Genomic DNA, 25,125 nt, shown 5'->3' with positions numbered 1-25,125 from the left:
ATGCCTGAAAGCCCTGTCATGCTGTGGCCTCATTGTACTCGCTTAGCTTACCACATGCGGCCATGTCGTGTGCCCCCTTTTCCTTAACCTGGCATATATCGCCCACCATGTCTTCGCTTTGAGTGGTGATGTTACTGTTGCCTCTGGCGATTACCTCGTGTACCATCTGAATCTCAAAAACTTCTCGCCCTACCTTCTGCTGGCCCCTTTTGCTGTGTTTTAAGTTTGACTCGCCTCCTGGGACTATCTGAGTGCCAGTGCTTTATTGGAAACTGCCGTACTGCTATTTAGGTACCTGACTGTTAGCGCTGTATAATCCGTATCCTAGTTACCACTGCTTTTGGTCGCCCCGTTTCAGTTCAGTTGTTCCTGATGCTGAACTTTTGATTGGAGGGTTAGGGTCCCTTATTCTGTCTGTATAATGGCTGCAATCACGTATGTCTTGCGTTTTTGAGGCCTTTGCGCAGCTCACCTTCCCTTATCATTGTTATACTGTACGTATAGCCCATGATACCCTTGGCCTCCTTCAATCTCCCGGGCCGCTGGTCCCCACTCTCTCCTGGACCCCAGCCTGCGTCTGGCAATTTGCGCGGACCTCCTTGTCAGTGGCGTCGCCAGGAATCAAATTTAGGAGGGGCACAGAGGGCACCAAAGACAAAAGTTGGGGGGCCACAGACAAAAGTAGAGGGGGCCGCCTATGAAAGGTAATGTGTGAAGTCACAAGCACACCTGCAACAGGCTTTTGTGCAGGCCAGCTACCCACACCCCACTGCACATCCCCTCCCATCAGAATGCTGGCAGGAAACCATTCAGTGACTAATGGCCCATCATTAGCAGTTTCACGGCTAGATTCTGATGGGAGGGGCTGGAAGCTGCTCCATTACTACTCGCTTTGAGAAAAAAGGAGTATTGCCGTGTGATAGGCAAACATTGGCCTCAGTGAGCGTCACCAATAACACCACGAACAGAGAACATGGTCACTGCTAGCCTTAGGTAGGGGGGGCACATAATTTAAGAGGGGGCACTGGGCCCCCCATGCCACCCCTAGAGACGCCACTGCTCCTTGTTACTAGCTGTTTCATTAAGTGGCCGGGTGCGTGGTACAAATAACTTTAACGTTAACATTAAAATTAAACATTACACATATACTTACATTTCGGACCTGTTTGCTCCTTTTTTGTGCAGGGCCAGGATGCCAGCAGGGTATGTGCTTGCACAGCGCGAGCCGGCATCATGCCTCTGACAGCCTCTTCAGAGACATGGTTCCTCCCATAAGGAGGCGACACACGCCCTCCTCCCAGAAGGACTGCCCTCTGCATCGTTCTCACACACTAAGAGCTCCCCGCACGCACGCACGCACGCACGCAGGACTAAAAGCTTTCCTCGGCATCCAGCCACGCGCCCACCGTCCATCACTGCGCAGGGGAGAGAGGCGGGACGGAGAGGGGAAGGGAGGTAGGCACGAGGAGAGGCGAGGCACATACTCCCGGGCATCTGGACCAGAGAGCGCAGGGGAGCGGAACACGCAGCGACTCAATGAAATATCCTGAGAGAACCGCACCGAAGAACTCTGCTCCCTCCCAACACTGAAGAACTCTGCTCCCTCCCCACACTGAACAACTCTGCGCTCTCCACACTGTAGAACTCGAAATAGGCTGAGGTGTCAAGACTGGAGGAGTATGAGGTCTTCACAGTGAGGGAGTCTGAGGTCGCCACACTGAAGAACACTGCGTCTCTCAACACTGACAGTGTCTGAGGTCTCCGCACTAGAGGAGTCTTGAGGTCCATCTTCGGATTCCAGGGGTCTGAGGGTCACGGCAGGAGCCCGGGGTTGCTACCGGCGCATGAGGTCTCCGCACTGAAAGAGTCTGAGTTCTGCGCACTCAAGGCGTCCGCGTCCACACTGAAGGGGGCTTGAGTTCGTGATTTCATCGCATCTGCCAGAGCAGGTAAGGGTGCTCCGCATCGTCCCTCTCCACCCTGGGAGGGCCTCGCCCCCCTCGACCCTCACTTTTTGAGTCTGCGTATTGTGCTTTGTTTCCGCGGCGCCCCCTGATCAGCTCCGAACGATGTGAAGTAAAGGCGCCTGCCCGGCGCCGAAGGTGTCCTGTGCGCAGCGATTCTTTGGAAGCTGACTGTGTGGTGGGACTGGAAGTACTGAGGGGCGGCGGGGGGTGTCCCATTTTTCTTCAGGAAAGTGCTCTACTGCCGGCAATTTTTGTAGCAACATAGCCAACGAAACCAGCTATTCACTCTCTCTCTCACACCCACACTCAAGGTATTTTTTTATTTTCACGAGCATGTTCTCAAACCCATCCAAACACACACACACACACACACCGGGTTCATACCAACGGTTTTAGTATAAGGAGAGCCCCGTTATGAAATAAAGCGCGGGGAAAGAGAACACGTGCACGAGTGTATCCGTGATGGAGTACATCTGACTGTATTGGTATATGAATGGAGAAAAATGAGTGAATGAGTGCACTCGAGAGCACGCCTGCGAGCGTGTGCGTGATAGCTCGGTGGGTTGCGCACCAGCTTTGTGAAGTCACAGGTTTCCCCCTGAGCAAGCAGTGTCGGCCCCGCGTGTTTAGGTGATGTGTGGTACACCTCGCGCTCTGTGCATGCGGTATGCTTGGGGGGGGGGGGCTGCACTCATGCCCCCATCCGTGTGTGTATACACACTCTCACACACCTCTGGGGTGAGTGCGCGGTAGAGCGAGGCAAGGCGCCCTTCCGGTGGCGGAGGCCGGGGGACGCACCTGCTTCCTGGGTGTGGAGCGGGCGGCGGCTCTGCGGGTGACAGGGGCCATGGAAACTGTTTGGGAATTTCACGCGCGGCGCGCCAAGGAAACTGCGCCGAATGGAAAGAGCTCTTATTCTCTGGGGCCGCCTCGAAACCACACAGATTCCTCGCTCCTTTTTTTAATAGCTTTGTTAATTGTGCAGATGGCTGGAGCACTCCCTCTCTCTCCTCTCTCCCTCTCTCCCCCCTCGCTTCCCCACCATCATCCCTGTTACTAAGAGACGGCGGAGGAGCGGAGCCGCCTTCCCGTGTTGCGGCGCCCGGCGGCGGCGCGGCTACCTGTCTGCGCCGGCGGTGACCCAGAGGAGCGCCCCCTGCCAGCCGCTCAGGTAGGACGGGAAGCATGTGGGGCTCCCCGGGGTCGGACCACACGCCCCCTGTATATACACACCATGACCATGTGCGAGGTCGTGTTTCTAGTGGGCGTCAAGACAGTTTACTTAGAGGTAGCTGGGTGGCCCTGCCTCACTCCTAGTCCTTTCCTTCGAACTAGAGACTCGCAATGTCGACGCCACCATCGCTTATAAGAAAGGTGCTATATAATGTTACCCATGGGGCCATGACTTTGGGGTGCCTCCTTCCCCATTCAGCCTCCTACAGGTGTTGCACCAATTGGCATCTTATACCTTCTGGGACCCAAGACAGTCATTTGGGTGGATTGGAAACTAAAACCTATGGGGAGGCGGCATAAGCACACGTTAGTGCAGCTCAGTGAGCTAATGCACCCACTGCAGAGAGCAGTGAATGGCGTAAAAGTCCCAAGCTGCAATCTACGCGGGTTCCCTGAGCCAATGCTTCAGAGGGGCTGCTATTATCCGGCATTTAGTAGCGGAGCTTCTAATGTTTGATATAGTTTAGAACTGACAATTTTCCAAGCCTCGGCCGAGTGCAGGTACTCAAATACGTGAGGACGAGCACGCGGCAGTACATTCCTTAAACGGCTCTGCAACATCCCCGCAGCCGTCCGCGTGGGACGGGTTGCAGGTCGAACATGTTAACTGACCATTTTCGCGACTCTGTGAAGAATAAGAAACACTCTTATTGTCTCTTTTCTGTTTGGGGGGTTACTTCTGCGATCCTCCCCTTGGCTGGTGTCTGCAACGTTTGGCTCTCCAGATGTTTTGGACTACACCCGACTTCAGTTCTAGACAGCAGAGTCCTGCGGGGGTGTTCGGGAGCGGGGGCGCTAAGGGGGCTATAGCCCCTGGTCTTGTGGTTTTAGCCCCGGATAGAATCTTAGAGGCTACAGCCAAAAGGCCAGCGAGCCCCGATTCCGACAGTCCCTACATTAGCGTAGCCCCGGGTCTTTTCCAGACCTAGCAACACCCCTGCTAGACAGCATCCTTAATGGTGAGGAATCATGGGCGTTATAGTCCATAGCATCTGGAGAGCGGCAGGTTACAGCCCTCCAGATGTTTTGATAGATATATAGTCACTATAGAAATTCATCAGATTGGGGTCGAAACTAATAGGGTTCTCATTCTTTTGTTGGAATCCTGCCTGCCTACCTGCCTGCCGTGGGAAGCGCCACTCCTGGGCCCCTTCCTAATCCTCCAGGCACAGCTTCACCGTCTCCTCTTTCTCTCAAACACTTGAAATCTAAAAGCAGAGCCGAGCAATCACCTGCCGCTACGCCTCTGGGCTCACCTGGCCCATCATTCGAGAGCGCCGTGGCCCACGTAGTCACGCGATGCTTGATGCCTTCCGATGATAGGGCTAAGGTCAGGCAAGCAATTAACCTTAAATATTTCCAGGACTCGTAAAACACCTTGCTCTGGAGATCGTCAATGCCGCTGTCTAAGACGAGGATGTTTGCAGCCAACACATCTCACCCCTGTGTAGGGCGAGTATGTTTGCAGCTGAAACATCTCACCCGTGTATGTTTGTAGCCACCACATCTCACTGCTGTGTAAGGCAGGTATGTTTGCAGCGGAAACATCTCACCCCTGTGTAGGGCGAATATGTTTGCAGCTGAAACATCTCACCGCTGTGTATGTTTGTAGCCAACACATCTCACTGCTGTGTAAGGCAGGTATGTTTGCAGCAGAAACATCTCACCCCTGTGTAGGGCGAATATGTTTGCAGCTGAAACATCTCACCTCTGTGTATGTTTGTAGCCAACACATCTCACTGCTGTGTAAGGCAGGTATGTTTGCAGCGGAAACATCTCACCCCTGTGTAGGGCGAATATGTTTGCAGCTGAAACATCTCACCGCTGTGTATGTTTGTAGCCAACACATCTCACTGCTGTGTAAGGCAGGTATGTTTGCAGCTGAAACATCTCACCACTGTGTAGGGCGAGTATTTTTGCAGCCAACACATCTCACTGCTGTGTAGGACGTGCATGTTTGCAGCCAGCACATCTCACCAGTGTGTATGTAGGGGGAGGATGTTTGCATCAGACGCACCTCGCTGCTGTGTAGGACGAGTATGTTTACAGCCTACACATATCACAGCTTTGTATGTGCAGACGACACATCTTTCCGCTGTGTAGGACGAGTATGTTTGCATCAGACGCACCTCGCTGCTGTGTAGGATGTGCATGTTTGCAGCCGACACATCTTGCCACTTTGTAGGATGAGTATGTTTGCAGTCAACACATCTCGCTGATGTGTAGGACGAGTATGTTTGCAGCCGTGTAGGACGAGTATGTTTGCAGCCGACACATCTCGCTGATGTGTAGGACGAGTATGTTTGCAGCCGTGTAGGACGAGTATGTTTGCAGCCGACACATCTTGCTGCTATGTAGGACGAGTATGTTTGCAGCCTACACATATCACAGCTTTGTATGTGCAGACGACACATCTTTCCGCTGTGTAGGACGAGTATGTTTGCATCAGACGCACCTCGCTGCTGTGTAGGATGTGCATGTTTGCAGCCGACACATCTTGCCACTTTGTAGGATGAGTATGTTTGCAGTCAACACATCTCGCTGATGTGTAGGACGAGTATGTTTGCAGCCGTGTAGGACGAGTATGTTTGCAGCCGACACATCTTGCTGCTGTGTAGGACGAGTATGTTTGCATGAGACGCACCTCGCTGCTGTGTTGAACGTACATGTTTGCAGCCAGCACATCTCACCAGTGTGTATGTAGGGCGAGGATGTTTGCAGCCGACACATCTTGTGTAGGATGAGTATGTTTGCAGCCGTGTAGGACGAGTATGTTTGCAGCCTACACATATCACAGCTGTGTATGTTTGCAGCCGACACATCTCACCGCTGTGTAGGGCGAGTATGTTTGTATTAGACGCACCACGCCGCTGTGTACAACGTGCTTGTTTGCAGCCGACACATCTTGTCGCTGTGTAGGATGAGTATGTTTGCAGCCGTGTAGGACGAGTATTTGCAGCTGACACATCTCACTGCTGTGTAGGACGAGTATGTTTGCATGAGACGCACCTCACTGCTGTGTTGGACGTACATGTTTGCAGCCGACACATCTTGTCGCTGTGTAGGATGAGTATGTTTGCAGCCGTGTAGGACGAGTATGTTTGCAGCCTACACATATCACAGCTGTGTATGTTTGCAGCCGACACATCTCACCGCTGTGTAGGGCGAGTATGTTTGTATTAGACACACCACGCCGCTGTGTACAACGTGCTTGTTTGCAGCCGACACATCTTGTCGCTGTGTAGGATGAGTATGTTTGCAGCTGTGTAGGACGAGTATTTGCAGCTGACACATCTCACTGCTGTGTAGGGCGAGTATGTTTGTATTAGACACACCACGCCGCTGTGTACAACGTGCTTGTTTGCAGCCGACACATCTTGTCGCTGTGTAGGATGAGTATGTTTGCAGCTGTGTAGGACGAGTATTTGCAGCTGACACATCTCACTGCTGTGTAGGGCGAGTATGTTTGTATTAGACGCACCACGCCGCTGTGTACAACGTGCTTGTTTGCAGCCGACACATCTTGTCGCTGTGTAGGATGAGTATGTTTGCAGCCGTGTAGGACGAGTATTTGCAACTGACGCATCTCACTGCTGTCTAGAGTGAGTAGGTTTGCATCTTGCACAGTGGACTGCACACCTTGCCACTATGTTGGACGAATATATTTGCAGCTGACGCATCTTGCAGCGGTCTATAAAGAGTATGTTTGCATCCTACACATCTTGCCGCTGTGTAGGACGAGTATGTTTGCAGTAGACACATCTTGCTGCTGTCTAAAATTAGTATGTTTGCAGCCTACACATCTCACCACTGTGTCGGATGAGTATGTTTGCAGTTTACACAGCGGACTACACATCTCGCTCCGTTGTAGGATGAGTGTGTATGCAGCTGCCATATCTTGCCACTGTGTAGGACGTGTGTTTGCAGCAAACGCATCTCACTGATGTGTAGGAAGAGCATGTTTGCATCCTACACATCACACCACTGTGTAGGACGAGTACGTTTGCAGTGGACACATCTCGCTGCTGCCTAGGGCCAGTATGTGTGCAGCCTAGAACATCTCGCTGTCTCATGTAATCAAATGCACCTCGGAGACGGACGTATATATAGAGAGAAAAACGTGCGCAAACGAGATCATGTGAGTGAGGAAAAGAAATAGCATGCCCTGTGGCACGGCATGACCCCAGGCGTTGAGCTAGAACGCACAGGTGTTAGGGGGACTGGGGCCAGGGGAGCCGACGTATGAATTTTTCTGGGGGGTGCCCATATATAGGGAAGGGACATCACCGGCAGTTATATGATCGCATTTGCACATAATCGCCAAATTGGTGCAAAGGGGCGCAGAACAGTGGTAACATTGGCTAGCATGTACTGCATATAGTAAAGCCAAGTAAGAAGGAGATGCAAGCCTTCCAGTTGCATTCCGGTAAGCCATGACTGCCCCTACTCCACCCATCTATAATCATCCAGGTTGTAGCAGCCCTCAAAAGGCAGCACAACACGACTAGGATGGGAGAACGACTTGCTCGCAAAACCGAAGGTACAGCTACAAGGTGGAGTACCACCACCAACACCAAATAAAGTTCCCAATTTAAGGGAAAACAAGTAAAGAAGTTTCCTAATTAGAAAGGACAACCGTGCTTTGTCATGATCTGTATCATACCCTGCATACCAGAGCATAACCATCACCCCAAAGGTGGTCTAAATGCCCACCTGGAGCTAGGGCAGATTTTCCACTAGGCCCTGTTGCTGTACCAGAAGGAGGCTCTGGAAGTTGGGTAACTGCACTCTAGTGCAAGAGAAACTACTACCGCTGAGAACCGGGCAGGTTTACTATTGGACAGCAATATTGTTTTGGGTCCACCTTCTGTGTGAATATATGTATTATGTGTATCACCCATGTGTTGTGGGTATGATAAACATTAGATGATATCAGTATCTTCCCTATAGTTTCAGTAAAACCACTTGCATTATAGTAGCGTTTATACTAAAATAGAAACACATTAAAAATGTCTCACTCTTGCTTAGTATTTATGTATATTTATTTACTGTAAAGATAATGTTTGAGCATGAAAAATAGTATAGTCAAACAATAGACAGTTCCTAATATTAGCAATAAGTAGTGGAGCAGGTACCCAGCATCCTACTCTTCTATTTACTTAGAAAATATTTAAACTAACAAGCAACATCTGTGTGGTGCCATAGCCAAGTAAAACGTCGACAAATCAAACACACAATAGTGCTGCTGCGGATTGGCCAGCCAGGAGAACGGGTGAGCTGTGTTCATTGCAGAACCTTCCCCGTGCAAAATGTATTCTCACGAACAATAGTTTGTTGGATGAATTCATCTGCAATGGCTTCAACATCCAGCTTCATCTTTGTGTCCATGTAGCAACGCAAGAGCATTTAATCGAGCTTGGCCCATTGTAGCTCTCAGATATGTTTGATGCGCGGAAGGCAAGAAAATGAATGCTCTGAAGAACAAGAGGATACAGGGATAGTCACTGCAATTTGAAGTAGTCGTGCCAGTTCTGGAGACAAATTGCGCATAGGACGAACCCTTCCACTTTGGAACATGTCAAAGACATCCTGAAAACACATTACCGGAGTCTTATCCCTCTGTATATATTCAAGGGACATATTTCTATGTAGCTCTAGGTTGCATTTATGGAAGTCAGTCTTGCAAACATTCATGACATATTCACTGGTGGCGCTCCCTCTAACACATTTTTCTATGTTAACTATGTGGTCACATGCAGTTGTATTGAAACGTTCTGACAAAGCTACCAATGTACGGTTCATGAGCTCATAATAACCTTGTCAATAGAGGTCTTCGGGAGACTGGAAAACATGGGGAACAACCCTTCATCCAGGCGTTGTGGGATTTTCCTGGCTCTTCTTTGCACAAAATCTAAATCATCAATCGCTGATGTGGTTTTTGAGAAGAAGCCTTCAAATCCCCCACGCAGTTGGACAATTATGGTGTTAAGGTTTTTAATCATAACCAATGCTTCATGGAACCTTAAATTTACCTTCTGTAGAGCAGTGTTCACACAGGAAAATATCATGTAACGAAGATAAGTGCAACCCATGGGCTTTTGCTCCTGCTTAATTGTGGGCACCGGCTGCAAGTTCCAGAAATTCTATTACAGACTGTTTTTGGCAAGCAGAGTCTTCAAAGGGTTTGCTCGACCCGTCCATTGGATAGGACAGTATGGAAGCATTTTGACACTCTCTTCCTCTTGACAATGCTCAAAACAAGCAAGGTGTTTTGGGGACGTTCAAATGAACCCAATCAAGTACCTTATAACATCCAATAGTTCCCTGAATGTGTCAGTGCCCGTAGCTACATCCAGAGCTACTAAGTCCAGATTATGTGCAAAGCAGTGCACATACATAGCTTGTGGTGCCACCTCTTGTACCAATGTCGGCAAACCATGTCGATGTGCAGCCATATTAGAAGCACCATCATAACACTGCCCCCGACAGCTTTCCATTTTATAGCCAAAACCCAGGAGAACATCTTTTATTTAAAATAGATTTTATTGATTTTATAACAAGTCTGACATAGTACGTGTTAAATTCACAGTAAAGGTCAGTAAGGCATGTTTGTATCACAAAAGAAGGTGAATGCAATAGACCAAAAAGCTGTAACTTGTATGTCTCCCCACTCCCTCCCCCTCACCCTCCCTCACTCTTCGAGAAAAAACTTTGGCCCTCATTACAAGTCAGGCGTTAAGGGGTTAACGGCACCGTAAAGAGCGTCGGCGCCGTTAAACCCTTAACGCCTGATTCACACTTTAACGCCTGCTTTTTGCAGGCGTTTAAGTCCAAGGCGCTAAGCGACCTTGGTGCTAATTACGGCACCGTAATTTACGGTGCCGTAATTAGCGCCTTCCCCATCCCCATTATGCCCTATGGGGCAAAAATGGGAATGGGGATGGGCAAATGGTGAATGGGGAATTACCGCCCCACTCACCTTGGAATGGGGTTGTAATTCCGCCATCCACCATGGCGGAATCCGGCATGGACCATGGTGCTAATAGCACCATGGTCCACCGCCTGACTTGTAATGAGGGCCTTTGACTGCATTGAAAAAGTAGGAGAGAAACAGAGTCACACGAAACACAGTGTGGAATATTGCTCATCTTGCATTGCGTAGTTCCCCACTGGATTGTGGAATGTATATAACGTGAGGCTTCACTGTGAGCTTGATGTTCAGTACTTGGTAATGATCTTCCTCAGTTAGTCTTAAAGAATCCCAGTATGCTGCGTAAAATTCCTGGAAGGGTAACCAGATTAAATCTATGTTCTTGCAAGATTCCATGACTGCAGCTGTCAGGCTCTCCATTTCATAGATTGCGTGTGCTTTTGTGAGCCATTCTCTTTTAGTGGGGAGGACTGCAGACTTCCATTTAATAGTTAGGCAGGCATACCCTGGCTGCTAATAATAGGTTACGTGGCATGTGAGAGAGGGTTACATGTGGGAGAAAACCTTTTAAAATGGCAGTTTGTGCTGTAGTGTTAGACATTTGACAAAAGCCCAAAAGAATGTCCTCCACCTGGAGATTCTCTTGCAATGCAAAAGACCACAGAGGTCTTCTCTTTTATTGACACATCAGCAGTTTCATCTAAAATAATAGAAAATCATTTTGCATCATGAATCTCTTTCATCAGGCCACAGAGCAAATGATGTGACATAATTGCCAGCATTTAATTTAATATGTCATGAGACATCCATTTGTACTCTGTTCTTTGAAGCCAAGTTTGCAGTTCTGGGACATCTCTGCCACGAAGCGACAGAATTGCCTGTAGTTTGGAGTCCTCCTCAGTGTGGCCCCGAATTGCAAGACCTTGCCGACCCCAAGCCAGAAATGTGGTCAAGATATTCACCAGCGCACTTCTGTTCTCTCTTATCTGCTTGAGATGCCCCAACGACAGAGCTGCTGCAACCTTCGTACCTCTTTTAACAGATGCTAGCGCCATTGCACCTGCCCGATGATTTGGACTCTGATGGCTGTTACATCTCTCTATGGCCTTCCTAAAATTGTAAAGCCATGGTTAAAGACAGCATTCCAGGCATCCTTATCATGGCTACTTTTTGGCAATGGCACATCCTTTTACAGAATCTTTTTTTCGACAGACTCATTCTATGTAAGCCAATTATAGGTTTCTAACCATTTCTTTTGGAAAGTGCGGCCCAGCTGTGACTTAAAACCATTTGATTCATTCATGTTTGGGCAGCATTCCTGTGTCATATTGCTGCTGCCAACACCGCTGACTGTAGGTGCATCTGGTATACTTCCCACGCATTGTGCCAGGCAGTTTGATGCGACCGTGGAGCTTGGAATTGCTACAACTGCTTTGTCAGACACATGGGACCTCTGCTTTGGTTTAGCAGGGCTTATTGTAATGAACCTCTCCATGATGGTTTTGGGGTTTCAGAGGCGTATTTTCCAGGGGACTCGCTGCTAGGTATACTGTATCACAAAATGTCTAACCGGCATACAACTGCAAGAAAGACAACTGAATGCTGTAATTCATGCAAAAAGCATCTCTTGATGCAAGACATTTTCTTATATTTCTGTTTGAGTTTGTGACTTTTCATTGTATTAGGTTCAGTTCATCACCAATCAATTTATCGCCTTCAAACGGTTGAAAAAAACAGGTTACTTCGATTAGCAAAACGCAATTACCATTGCCCTGCTTTCCAGTCAGATAGTGTGTAAACCAAAGTTGCAAGGTCCGATCGAAACTGTGCATTCTGGAACACATTTTTAAGAAGGAATTGAGGGGAAAAGCCCAAAAAGCTTCAGGCAGCATGGAACATATAACACATCAGCCGCAAATCAACAGGTACTCCACAGGGATCAAAATGAAGATTGGATAAGGGACCAGGAGCTACCACTGGGGAAGAAGGTGCTAGTACATAGCATTCCGCAAATCTAACTTCCACATAAGATGCAAACATATCACTTTGTCCAAGATTTATGGCCCCATATGCTTTAAATGTCATATGGATGAGCCTTCAGCAAGGAATTCCACTGCCTTAGCAAATAAATGTCCTTTTATTGTGTCCCTTTGTTCTGAGTTTCATATTTATAAAAGGCAGCTATTTATTACTGGAGAACTCCAGGAGCAATGCGCGGGAAAGTGGGTGCGGGCAGGACGTGGAGGGCGGCCGAGGGTCTCGGGGGCAGACAATGTTATGGCAACAGAGAAAGAAGAGATTAACTTTCTTTGCCATTGCATACTTTAATGAATCACTCTTTTAAGAAAAGCGTTTGTGACCCCGCTGTTGAAATTTGCTATGTTGTGAGATTATATGTTGTTGGTTTGAGCAAATGAACAAAAAAAAAAAGGTACAAAAGAACCCCACAACAAGCTTTCTGAGCATACCTTCCATACTCTGGTATGAGTTTCCCTGTGCTCTCAGATTAGCTAGCTTACTCTAGAGGTCCAGCTAAAGCAAGGGTCTGCAACCTAATGTTTTGGACTACAACTTCCATGATTGCTTACCATAGACTATGTTGGCTGGGGCTGATGGGAGTTGTGGCCAACAAACAACTAGAGATCCAAAGTTTACAGAGCCCTGAGCTAGAGGTTTAAAGCTACGTGTTCACGCTTGCTCTCTCAGCTCTCGGAATGTACACAGCCAAATGTCTTAGACCGCTACTCAGTCCATTATCTCTTCTCAACCTGGATTAAGTGGATGGACGGTCTATGCTAGGCTTCTTATACATTCAGATTCTCCACTGCTTATCCCCCCACATGCGAGTAATTAAAATGTGTCGCCTTATGTATCTAAAATATTTGTATGATATTTGGATGTGCGTTATGCAATTTAATCCATATCCACCTAGACTGCTTTATACAGTAGCCTATTGGTCCCCGAGGCTAGGTTTACACTCTGAAATACCTTAAACGAAATACAATTGAAGTGGCAATGCCACTAAAGGTTAACATTATTTTGATGACGAAATGTTTCTCTCTCTTTTTATGCAGGGCTCGAGTCCTAAAAAAATGTGGGGGTTCTCTGACAGGCGCATATGGAAGTGACGTCACAGTAACAGAACCGATCCCAAAACGCAATATGCAAATTCCATTCAAATTGTCTTTCACAACTGAGAAAATGCACGGATCAAATACGCCTTTGCTAACAGAACAGATTGTATTATTACGTTGCTGACTCATTAAAAAGGGTACGCATTATTTAGAACTAAGAATCCTTAACAAAAGACAGCCTCTGTTAGGATAATGTCAAGACGCTCAATTTTAGGAGACACTGGCGGTGCTGCACGAATTGTGTGGTCTTGTGGCTGTCTTGTTTTTCAATCGCGTGACCTGGGTTTGGTTCCCGGCCCCGTGCACTGCACACAGCAAAAGCGTACATTTGAATTTGAACAATTCCTGACACACAGAGGGAGGACGGAATACACCCTTTTCAAAAAAGTGGGCGGACTCCGTCCACCCGCATAGTCCCTCGACTTGAGCCCTGAACATGACATGCACATTTTATTTATTTATTTATTTATATGCAGGAGGAACAATGCTATTTTTATCACAAAAGAATGTACAATAGATATTCAGATTTGACAGGAAGCAGTGAGCGTCTTACAAGGGGGGAGTTAGAGGGACATTCCGACCAGGTTGTGAAAGGGAGTAAATGGAACAGTCACCGGGCACAATACATAAGTGGGCATCCATAGATTAAGGATAACCAACATTGGCCATTTTTAAGTTTAGATAGGTGGGGCAGCCAGCTGTGCTTGAGATGTCACCATGATGGGTGAAGTGCTAGAATGGAGGCAGTCTGGCAGAGGAAGTGAAAGACAGAGGCAGGTTAGAGGCAAGGAAAAATGTTAGCTAGCCGGCAGGAGGACAAAAAAAAAGAACGGTGGTCCAGGGAGGGGGTGCACGGGATGGGAAGGTTGTGGGGGGAAGGTAAAGCAGGGGAGGAAGGAAGGAGCGGGCAGCAGGCTGAAATTAAGAAAGAAAAGCACTTATCTGCTCCTCGACTTCTCGGGCCTGGCTTTGTGTCCGCGTGGCATGGGCCTGTGACTTGCAACTCGCACCCTGAACGGACGCACATATTTGGTGCCCCCGTGTGTGGCAGAGGCAAAACTGGTTATACAGGGCCGGCGCCATCAGGCGTCTCCAACAACCCCAATTTTCTAGTTTCTGAGCTTGCCCCTCCCCACCCAGGATGCAGGGTCAGCCCGGTAGTTGAAGTGCGAGGTGTAATGACAACTCGCACTTCAAAGAGCAGGGGGAGCAGGGAAGACAGAACAAAGGGGGACAGTTAGAGCGGTAGAAAAGGAGTGTGAAAGTAAACCAGCACAATGACGGCAAGAAGCAGGAGGCCGAAACTGTTTCTTTTGATCAGGCTGCCTCGCCGGAAAAATGTAATGTAATGCCCCATAAATACAGTGGTCAGTGGCAGAAGGAAAAGCCACAACTGTTATGCTCTGGTCGGAGGACGACCCACAACTAGAAAGAACATTCTTTACCACCCAACCAACACACAAGCAAGGGTGAGAACAATACTGCCGACTGCACAGGGGCGACTGGGTAAGAGGACAACAGGACGTTGCTGGGAAGTTGAGGTAGGGTGAGCAGATTTCCAAAACGAAAAACAGGGACGACCAACAACATAAAAGAGGGACTACCCACTCACTGCCCACCAATTACCGCCCCTCCCCCAACACGCCCCCACAACCACCACCCAATCCTATTTCCGGCACTTTTCCTTTCTATAAACTGTATATGATCTAATTTGTGCGGTTTTGTCTGTGAATCTTGGCATGTTAATTCAAACAAGCGTTTACTCTAATTGATATTACATGGCTTGCTGTACATTTATTTTCAAGCCAGTCTCGGTGGCACAGTCAGTAAGTGTTGTGACTTGTACCTGAAAGGTTGGGGGTTCGAGCCAATCTTCCAATGTCAACATTCTGAAAGTGTTGTTGTTACGGGGTTCGTGTCTCCTTAAGAGAACGAGACCCTGTCACGTGAGACGTTTCACGTGACGTAGCACGTCAGAGGGAGGGGGAAAGAAGGAAGTTAGTTAACGGATGTATGCCAATAAAGAAAGACGTATCATCCATCTCGGCGTGTCTGTCCTCCTTTCGTACGCCCTCCCGGGCTTAACAACTGGCGACGAGGCGCGCTGCCAGACCGCCGAGTCCTCCTCCTCCTTCAATCCGCAGCGATCCCACTCCGGTCCGCGCCGTGGGCATTTTCCGAACCCGGCGCCCGAGCCTGATCCCAGGCCCGCCTCCTACTCATGACGCAGGCAATCCATGCTGCCCGCGACCGCACCTGATCCCAGGCCCGCCTCCTCCCATGCCTGCAGGCATCTCCAGCCTACTACGAATCACGCCTGATCCCAGGCCCGTTTTCCTCACTCCAACGGATCGGCCCGGCCCGCTCCTCCACGTGCGCATGTGATCCCACACCCGCCCCTCCTCCTCCATGGCCCAGAGACTACGCTACGCGGCCCAACATTCCAGCACCGGCTCCACACAAGTGGAAGTCATCCATCCGAAGGTGCCCACTCAGAGGCCCCACACATTTGACTGCACGGCAATCCGCCAGCGGTCACGACAGAGGCCCAGGAGACGCTGAATCAAAGGTGGGTGATACACCACGCTAAAAGCACCCGCACAAGCCAACAGGCCCAATTCACCTGTTACACACCTCGCCCGCCATCTCCACCCCATCATGAGCTCGCCTCAGGACCAGCAACCACTGAATGCACCAGCTCCAACAAGGACCAATGCCACCATAGCATGGCGCATGCCCCCCCCGTTCTCCATAATAATAATAATAATAATTAGGCTTTTATATAGCGCTACAAACCCTCAGGTATCTGAGCGCTGCTTATTATTACCCATGATGCCACAAGCTGACAAGGGCCCACGGTGGACTGAGTGGCTAGAGGATTTCAACACCTTCATAGACTCTGCAGGAGAAGACAAATCACCAAGGCTACGCAGCATGTTTTTAAACCTGGCAGGCAATGACATCAAGGTCCTCATTAAGACCATTCCCCCTGCGGAACAGACTGACTTCCCAACGCTAATCGCAGCCTTAAACCGAAGATTAGTGATTGAGCCCAACAGGGACTATGAACGATACATATTCAATCAGTGCACACAAAGGGTTGACGAGACCGTTGATGAGTTCATAACCCGCCTACGCCATACGGCTGAGAATAATCGAAGGCTGCACGTCCCAAACCTTAAAGAAACAACTCCTCAAAAAACCCATCACCATAGATGAAGTGAGCCAGATGGCCAGAATTCTAGAGAGAGTTGAAAAACAAGTGACCCAGATATCGAACACCACCTCGACAAAACAAGAAAAAAATGAAACCGTAGCAGCAATACAGTCCAGTCACACGAGACCAGGAGACAAAGGCGCCTCCCCCAACTACTCTGCAACGCCGAGAACCCAACGCCAATGCTACTGCTGTGGAATGGCCCCCCACGCTGGCACCTGCACGGCGCTCTCACAGAGGTGCGGAAACTGCGGCAGAGAGGGGCATTTCCAATCAGTTTGCAGAGAAGGCAGACCATTTCCGACGCAAAGGCCCCCAATTGCCCCCCAATTCAAGATACCTATCAGGAACCCCCAAACTCAGACCTACCAACCACGTCCATACTACCAAACCCCGAAAAAGTACGTCAGAATGGTCAAAGCTGTCTACCCTGTGGACGAGACCCAAGGAAACGAAGGACACGAACAAGTGTCCCACATTAGAGACGAATACGATGGGCCCCCTACACAGTTCTCCCACCATGGTGGAGACCTACTAGGAAATCAATATGAAACCGATCAATACGATCAGTACCCACATGACGAATATGTTAACCTCATCATGGATGAAGGCCAGGCCCGCGAGGCACCCAAGATACCGGTCGACATAGCAGGGAAACAATTCTGCTTCCTTATTTACTCGGGGGCCACCGTCAACATAATGGGCGAGAAGGAATTCCACCAGATCTCCAACCGGCCGACCCTGACGCCATCAGACTCCAAAATATATCAATGGGGCGCTGCAACTCCCGTACAAACGGTTGGTTTCTTCAGTCGTCGTCTCATCCACGATACCCACTCCACCACAACGAACATTCACGTCATCCGCAGCCCAACCAAAGGTAGATGTCTTCTCAGTTACAGGACCACCTTGTGTTTAGGACTCATAGACATACATGTGCGTGAGGGTGACAAAATCCTCTCGATAGACCCGTCACCAGAGACAAGAGAGAAAGTGTTCTGCCTCCAACCAGAATCCACACATGCTGAGATGATGTCAAAAGACAACATTCTGAAAGAATTCCCCCTCATCTGCAAGGGCCTAGGACAACTAAAGGGACCTCCCATGAAACTCCACATAGATCCCACCATCCAACCGATGCCACAACACCCAAGGAGGGTTGGCTTCCACCTCCAGGCCGCAGTGTCTGCCGAGCTCAGTCAACTTCTAGAAGATGAGATAATTGAACCAGCCACTGGCCCAACCCCATGGGTGTCCCCACTGGTAATAGTACCGAAGGACGGTGGACGACTCAGACTCTGCGTTGACATGCGCATAGCCAACACAGCAATTCAGCGCGAAAGACATCCAGGACCCCGAATTGAGGTCATGATAGTACAATTAAATATGTCCACCCTCTTCTCCAAACTAGACCTGAACCAAGGATACCATCAGATGGTACTCCACCCTGAGTCGAGAGGAATCACCATGTTTGCCACGCACGACGGTCTGTTTTGTTACAAACGCCTAAACTTCGGCATTTCGTCAGCCGCAGAAATTTTTCATGAAGCCATCAGACAGATCATACGACCAATCAAAGGCGCACTGAACTACAGTGACGACATTCTGGTGTATGGGTGCACACGAGAATAACATGACGGCGCGCTTCGTGCCACGTGCAAAGCCATCCAGGACACTGGCCTCATGCTGAATGTGGACAAATGCAGGTTTAGCAAAAGCAAGCTAAAATTCTTCGGACACATATTCTCCGCAGATGGAATGACCCCAGTCCCCGACAAAGTGGCAACCATTTTCAATTTGCAAGCTCCGAGGCAGATTGCTAATATCCGCTCCTTCCTAGGCATGGCAGGGTACTGTGCACGATACATACCCCACTATGCCACCATCACAGAACCCCTCCGTAAACTCCTCCAGAAAGACATGCTCTTCGCCTGGACGGCAGAATGCCAAGCAGTATTCAACCCCATCAAGCAGTCCCTGGCAGAAGCCAGAAAACTGGCCTACTTCGACCCCGATAAGCAAACTGAAATAGTGGTTGACGCAAGTCCAGTGGGATTAGGAGCCATACTCGCCCAGACCAATGGCACCGACACCCACCCGAGGCACATCGTGGCATATGCCAGCAAAGCACTCGCTCCCTCTGAAACTGCTTACTCCCAGGCGGAAAAAGAGAGTCTGGCGGCAGTCTGGGCGTGTGAACACTATCACCGGGAAAAGATTCACTCTCATTACGGACCATCAGGCCCTCCTGTCGTTGTTTGGCAACCCACAAATGAAAATGCCCCCCAGAATTGAGCGATGGGGCATCCGCCTGCAAGAATATGACTATCACATCGTTCATCGTCCGGGGGGTGAGCACAACCCTGCCGACTATCTGTCGAGACATCCCAACGGAAAATCAACACCAAGACAAGGTGACATAGAATACATAAGCTATGTCACCACCAGTGCGCTACCACCCGCAATGTCACTAGAAACAGTTGCACTTGCAATAGCGACAGATCCATCCATGGCCCTGGCGATCGAACTCACAGAACACAACAAGTGGAAAGACAACAAGAGATCACTGTCAACGCACCCAGGTGCGAATCGAGACGAACTGGAGAGGCTTGCAAGAATCCACTCCGAGCGGGCCGTAAAAGACAGAACCATACTCCTAAGGGGATGCAGGATAGTAATCCCAGCAGCCCTGCGGTCAGAGATAATCAAAACGGCCCATGAAGGACACCGAGGCGCAGACAACACCAAGCGCCAACTACGATGCCAAGTGTGGTTTCCCTTCCTCGATGCCCTAGTCGACCGGTGGGTAAGGAACTGCATGGTGTGCCAATGCACAGCCAGAGCTGAAGCACCTATACCCCTACAGCCGACACAGATACCAGAACATCCATGGGAAAAAGTGGCGGTGGATTTCTACGGGCCCCTAGAGTCGGGAGATTACCTACTCTTGTTCATTGATGAACACTCACGGTTTCCTATTGTTAAAAGATCATCATCCACAGCCTTTGCACAAGTCGCAGCAATCTTCGACGAAGTCGTGAGCGAATGGGGCATACCTGACATAATCAAGTCTGACAATGGCCCACCCTTCTGCGGCCATGACTTCACAACGTTAGCCAAGCACCTAGGGTTCAAACACCAGAAAATAACACCCCTGTGGCCCCAAGCCAACGGAATGGCCGAGAGATTCATGTCATCGATCAAAAAGACATTACAAAGAGCCAGACTAGAAAATGTAGACCCACATCAAGCTCTACGTAGGATGCTCCAGGCCTACAGAAACACGCCCGATGAGGCTACCAACAAGACCCCGGCCGAGCTCTTGGTGAAGTACCAAGTTCTCACACGAATCATACAACACCCGATAAACAAACCAGAAGCCGATCCACAACTCTTGGAGAGAGATGCAGAGAAAAAGGAACGAGCCCGCATCCAAACAGATGAAAAGCAAAGAGCGCGTCCAAAAGACTTTCAAATAGGAGATGAGGTGCTAGTACAACAGCCAACGGTGAAGAAGACCGATTCAAGGTTCGCCCCACAGACATTACAAGTCACAGCAGTCAAAGGAACAATGGTGACTGCCGAAAATGAAGAACGAGAAATAACCAGGAACAGCTTAAAATTCAAGTTGGCAACAACCAGGGAAAACGAGACACTCCAAACGCCAGATCCTGAACCAATGCCAATTGATCTTCGAGACATACTGTGGACGCCTCCAAGATTCTCCCCTCGTCCAGGAACAAAGAGGACAGAGAGACCTGAAGAGGATCCAAGAGAAGGCGCCAGTAACCGGCCCCAACGAGCCGTGAAGAAGCCAGCACGCCTGGTAGATGAGTGCTGAAAACTTTGTAAGGACATTTCGTCCTGGGGTGATGTTACGGGGTTCGTGTCTCCTTAAGAGAACGAGACCCTGTCACGTGAGACGTATCACGTGACGTAGCACGTCAGAGGGCGGGGGAAAGAAGGAAGTTAGTTAACGGATGTATGCCAATAAAGAAAGACGTATCATCCATCTCGGCGTGTCTGTCCTGCTTTTGTAAGCCCTCCCGGGCTTAACAGTTATGAAAAATAATTACAATTTGAATTACGGTGGCCACCCAGCCATGCAAAACTCGGACGGTGTTTCTAAAATGAAAAAACGGGTCGGAGGGTGAGAAAACCGGGACCCTACGTTGAGGGTACACGTTAGCAGCACGGGTCAGGGAAGAGGCTCTCTGCATCACAAAAAGAATAGGCGCCAGCCATAATGGCCACTGGTAACATATTTTTCCACTGACCTCAGCGTTTGGACAGAAATCAGCAATGCTGGTGAGAAAGTGCATATCTCCTCCTGGCCTCGTAGTGCGCAAAAGCACGCATCTGATGTTTGGGTTTTCATAATCCTTGTAAAAAAATAAAAGCCTAGGGCCGATAATTGTGTTAGTAGTTGGAACAGGAAAATAATAGGACGCAACACCGGCTGGAGCTGGAACATTCTTTATTCCGTCTCACCTCCTTGCATACAGTATAGGAACTGACGTTCCTCTTCTCCAACCCCCGACTCCTCCCTTTCCTCCCGCCTGGTGATTCCCTGGGCCTTAAAGATACAGGGTTGCTTAACATCACCCCAGGACAAATGTTCTGAGGTTGTCTCAGCATTCTTCTGCTAAACGCCGGGGTCTGCGTGTGCTTCAGAGAGTGATATCAGCTTGGATGGTGGCTTTGGGGTGGAAATGCTGCGTCTGACTGCCCCATGCTTTATCTGAAGCATTGGGGTTTACACGTGTGTCCTTGTTTATTTTGTTTTTGTATTTCCGGCAAGACGGGATCGCCTTGCTTGCCTCCGTGTCTTGTTGCGTGTGGGGGGTATATTCTCCCCGTTGTCGGTGGGGCAGGATTGCCCTGAAGAGCTATGATGCTAGTATCACTTGTGGATGTCACGTGGGAGAAGCCAGCCTGTGGATGGAGCTGGATGTGGGTGGTATCAACCTCTGGGGGCAGGGGCAGGATCACCGAGTGCCGGAGCAGCCTGGACTTGCCTGGGGGCGGGATCACCCTTTGGAAGTATGGGCGGGATCACCAATGTTCCGGAGCAGCCTGGATTTGTTTCTGGGCTGGAGGGACAGCGGGATCACTGTGTGATGGACTTGGGGCTGGTGGGATCACGGCCTGAGGATGAGTGGATGCCAGTGCTCGGGGGAGTAATCCTTCGTCGCCAGTTGTTAGTAGTTGGAACATGCAAATAACATGACGTAACACCGGCTGGAGCTGGAACGTTCTTTATTCTGTCTCACCTCCTTGCAAACAGTATAGGAACTGACGCTCCTCTACTCTGACTCCCGACTCCTCCCTTTCCTCCCACCTGGTGATCCCCAGCGCCTTAAAGGCTCAATATGAAGATTTGAGGTGTTTACCAGTTACCTAATGCCGCTACTCTGCCTTAAAGAGTATGAAAAAGAGACTAGAGCGATACGAAGGGTGACCCAAAGAGCATGTGAGGGACACACATAGACAGTGAGACAAACACATACACTGCAAGACAAACAGACATTGAACCAAAGAGACAGCAGGACAAATAGATCATTCAACATAGTGGAACATGAAAAGAGAAGGACACATATAGAGGCGCAAGAATAGAACGTGACACAAATAGAGAGGGGCACAAATATACAGTGATGCAAATAGGGAGCACTACACATGGAAAATGAAACTTATAGCACGACAACTAGAGAGGGTAGGCAGAAATAGACAGCGAGAAATGGACACAAAATAAACAACGAGACAAAGAGAGAGGGACACATATGGGCACTGACACAAGGGGGAAATCAAACAGACAGTGAGACAAACAGAAAGGGACTCAAAAAGGCAGACAAATAGAGAAGACCCCAAATTGACAGTGAGATGAATGAGGAGCACCACAAATGGAAAGTGAGACACGCGGGGGGTCACAGGTCACAAACAGAGCGGGACAAACACAAAAACTAAATAGGGAGCAGCACACATGGAAAGTGGGGCATATGGGGTCACAAATAGAGCGGGCAAAAATAGACAGTGATAAAAGCAGAAAGGGGCACAAATAGACACCAAGACAAAAAGAGAGGGACACAGAGACATGGAGAGAGCCACAAATAAACAGCGAGAAAAACAGAGGGGGAGGCAAATAGGGAGAAAGAGAAAGACACAGAGACAAACAGAGATTGCCAGAGATGTAGAGCAACACCAATCTAAGGGGCACCGATGGAAGGTGGAGGAAGAAGGGCAGGGCAGCCATTCAGAGGCACATATTAAAAAGGGGACACAAAGAGATGCACACACATGTGGAGAACAATAACAGCACACATAGAGGTGGAACAAACAGAGAGTGTGACACAAACGGTGAGACAAATAGGGAGGGCCATTGACAGTGGGACAGATGGGGCTACACATAGAGAGGGTGAAATTGCCTCTCTGTCTAAGGGAGAGGGCCACAGGACCAGATGCACACACATAAAGAGACACACATCCCAAATATAAGGAGGGGATGAATAGATGGGAAGGGGCAGACACAGAGAAACCCAGATAGAAAGAGGGACATGAATAGAAAGTAAGTGTGGCGAAGAGTGAGAGAGTGAGAGAAAGGGCGGAGCCACATGCAAGGGGGAAAACAAAGGCACGAAAAAGAGATGGAGTAAGAGACAGAGAAAGTGAAAAGAGCAAGACTGTGAGAGAAGAGATGGAAGAGGGAGAAGATGGAGGGAATGTGTCGAGTTGAGACAGAGGATGGGAAGCAGAGGGAAAGAGACATTGGGCCTGATTCATGGACGTGTTTTATAATGGCGCAGTCCCAAAGGAAAACGTTCCATGAATCAGGCCCTGTGTGTTAGAGTGAGTGTGACAGTGAGTATGGGGGGAAGAGAGGCAGGAGAGAATTTGAGAGACACAAAGGGAGAATGCGGGGAAAAAACAGTGTGAGAGAGATCCCCAGAGAGTCAAGAAAGGGTGTCCCTTAAGACTGAAGTTTGTTTTATGTACTTATTAATATGGGGGGACTAGGTGCTTTGATATTTATAAGGCAAAGAGGAAATGGCACAAGATCTCAGAGTGGATGGGTGTGGAAGCTGGTCCTCGGGCGCTGACTTTACGCACCAGGGACCCGTGGCCCCTTGAGCAATGGTTATAAAGTTGATATGCCCGGAGAGGCCTGCTCCTTCTTGATGTAGATGATGGCATGGTCCTCCATTTAAATCCGGAAAAAATTGTCCAGAGAGCAAAACTGTGTTGCTTACAAATTGTATCAATTTTATTTAATCATGATACAGGAATTTGAAAAATCATCAATTAATGACACAGTGCTTTAAAGAACATATTATTACATATCACAACAATAGAGGTACATATAAAACATGGCTAAAATTAGTCCATCATCCAAACCATTCATAGTGCAGCATTCAACCCATACAACATTCAACGTGACAATTCATTTGAAGAGCACTATATGTCGCTTTTTGGCCACCTTTGAGCATTTTGCGCAGTCTGTCTTTCCCAGTCAGGCAAAGAGTCATTCGGTTGTCAGTTCCTTGTTCCTTGAGGGATAACAGAAGGTCCTGTGAATCCCAGATGTGCTCTGTGGCAGGAGGAAGAAGGGGGATGTCTGTTGAAGGCTTTCTAGGGGATTTCATGGACGACAGTGTCTAGTCCCTTTTGTAGGGGTGTGTAGGTGGTTCAGCAGATTTATGACCCCAAAACCTTGACATGAGGTTTCTTCACAACTTGTGCTAAAGAGGCTGTTTTCTTACTGTAGGTGGTGATCATGTTTCGTCCACATCACCGTGCCCTGGACGTGGACCCTACAGCTGCCTTCTTCAGGTTGCTTTTTTTTTCAATGTACACTGTTTAGTTTACCCCAGAAAAGTACACAAGCAAAGATATTTGGACATCAGCAGCTTTTATGAAATAAGCTAGTCATTTATACCTTGGGCTAAACTGCACAAAATACCCAGAATTGCCATTAGTGGAAAAGGTTGCTTTAATGTGACAGGCCACAGCTTACAAACTTCTCTAACCTGGCCCCTCAGTCTTAGAGACTAACCAAACCATTAAACATGTAGGTAAACCCACCCCCCATTCCTTCCCCTAAGATATTCCTTCCCCCTTTAACTCTCCAACATCTTTCCTAACTTTATCCATGTCCTCTTCCCCGAACCACCACCCATCCTTCCTCCATACCTCTTCCCCTATCTTGTAACCCTGCGCTAGCCTGTCCATCCAAACAGTATTCACCACCCTCCTTACTGCGATAATATTCCTTCATCTTCAAACAACCATCATTTAACCGACTGTGCACCCGGCACTAAGAAAACCCCTCCTCACAGGTGTTCTTTCTGCCCCACCCGCCACCTCTCTTTATTAATTAAGTTCTTATTTACTTATTAATTCATTTTTTTAAACCACTCCCCTCCTGAAAAAACCCTGACACCTAGACACATCAGAATCCCCCGTTTGCTAGTGAAATGCAACCAGTCTCTTCACTAATCCAATTCTTTGTTACTCCTAGCTCTGTGTCAAAGCCTGTGAACCCCCTTTTTTTAAAATTCCTCCAATTGAAACAATCTGTTGTTTCTCTCCCGCTCCCCCGTGACTTCCCCTCTCTCCATTTCCTTTACCACACTTAGACAACAGCCCTTG

The 25,125-nt window shown here is 48.8% G+C and overlaps 1 protein-coding gene across 2 annotated transcripts in view; it reads left to right on the top strand.

The window, feature by feature from the left end:
• The first annotated feature begins 1,334 nt into the window (after positions 1–1,334).
• The window catches only part of CPNE6 (copine 6), a 631,388-nt gene continuing 607,597 nt past the window's right edge, over positions 1,335–25,125 (top strand). Inside the window, exon 1 of one of the 2 annotated variants that reach the window (XM_069633922.1) lies at positions 1,335–1,949. The gene's annotated coding sequence lies outside the window, so the exon portion shown is untranslated. Of the gene's footprint in view, positions 1,950–2,987; positions 3,139–25,125 lie in introns of those variants that run through there. The other variant, XM_069633923.1, reaches the window with a different exon arrangement.

The sequence above is a fragment of the Ambystoma mexicanum genome, chromosome 13 (genome assembly GCF_040938575.1).
Source record: "Ambystoma mexicanum isolate Mex_15411 chromosome 13, UKY_AmexF1_1, whole genome shotgun sequence".
Lineage (NCBI taxonomy): Eukaryota > Metazoa > Chordata > Amphibia > Caudata > Ambystomatidae > Ambystoma > Ambystoma mexicanum.
This window is presented reverse-complemented; position numbering and strand designations above follow the sequence as displayed.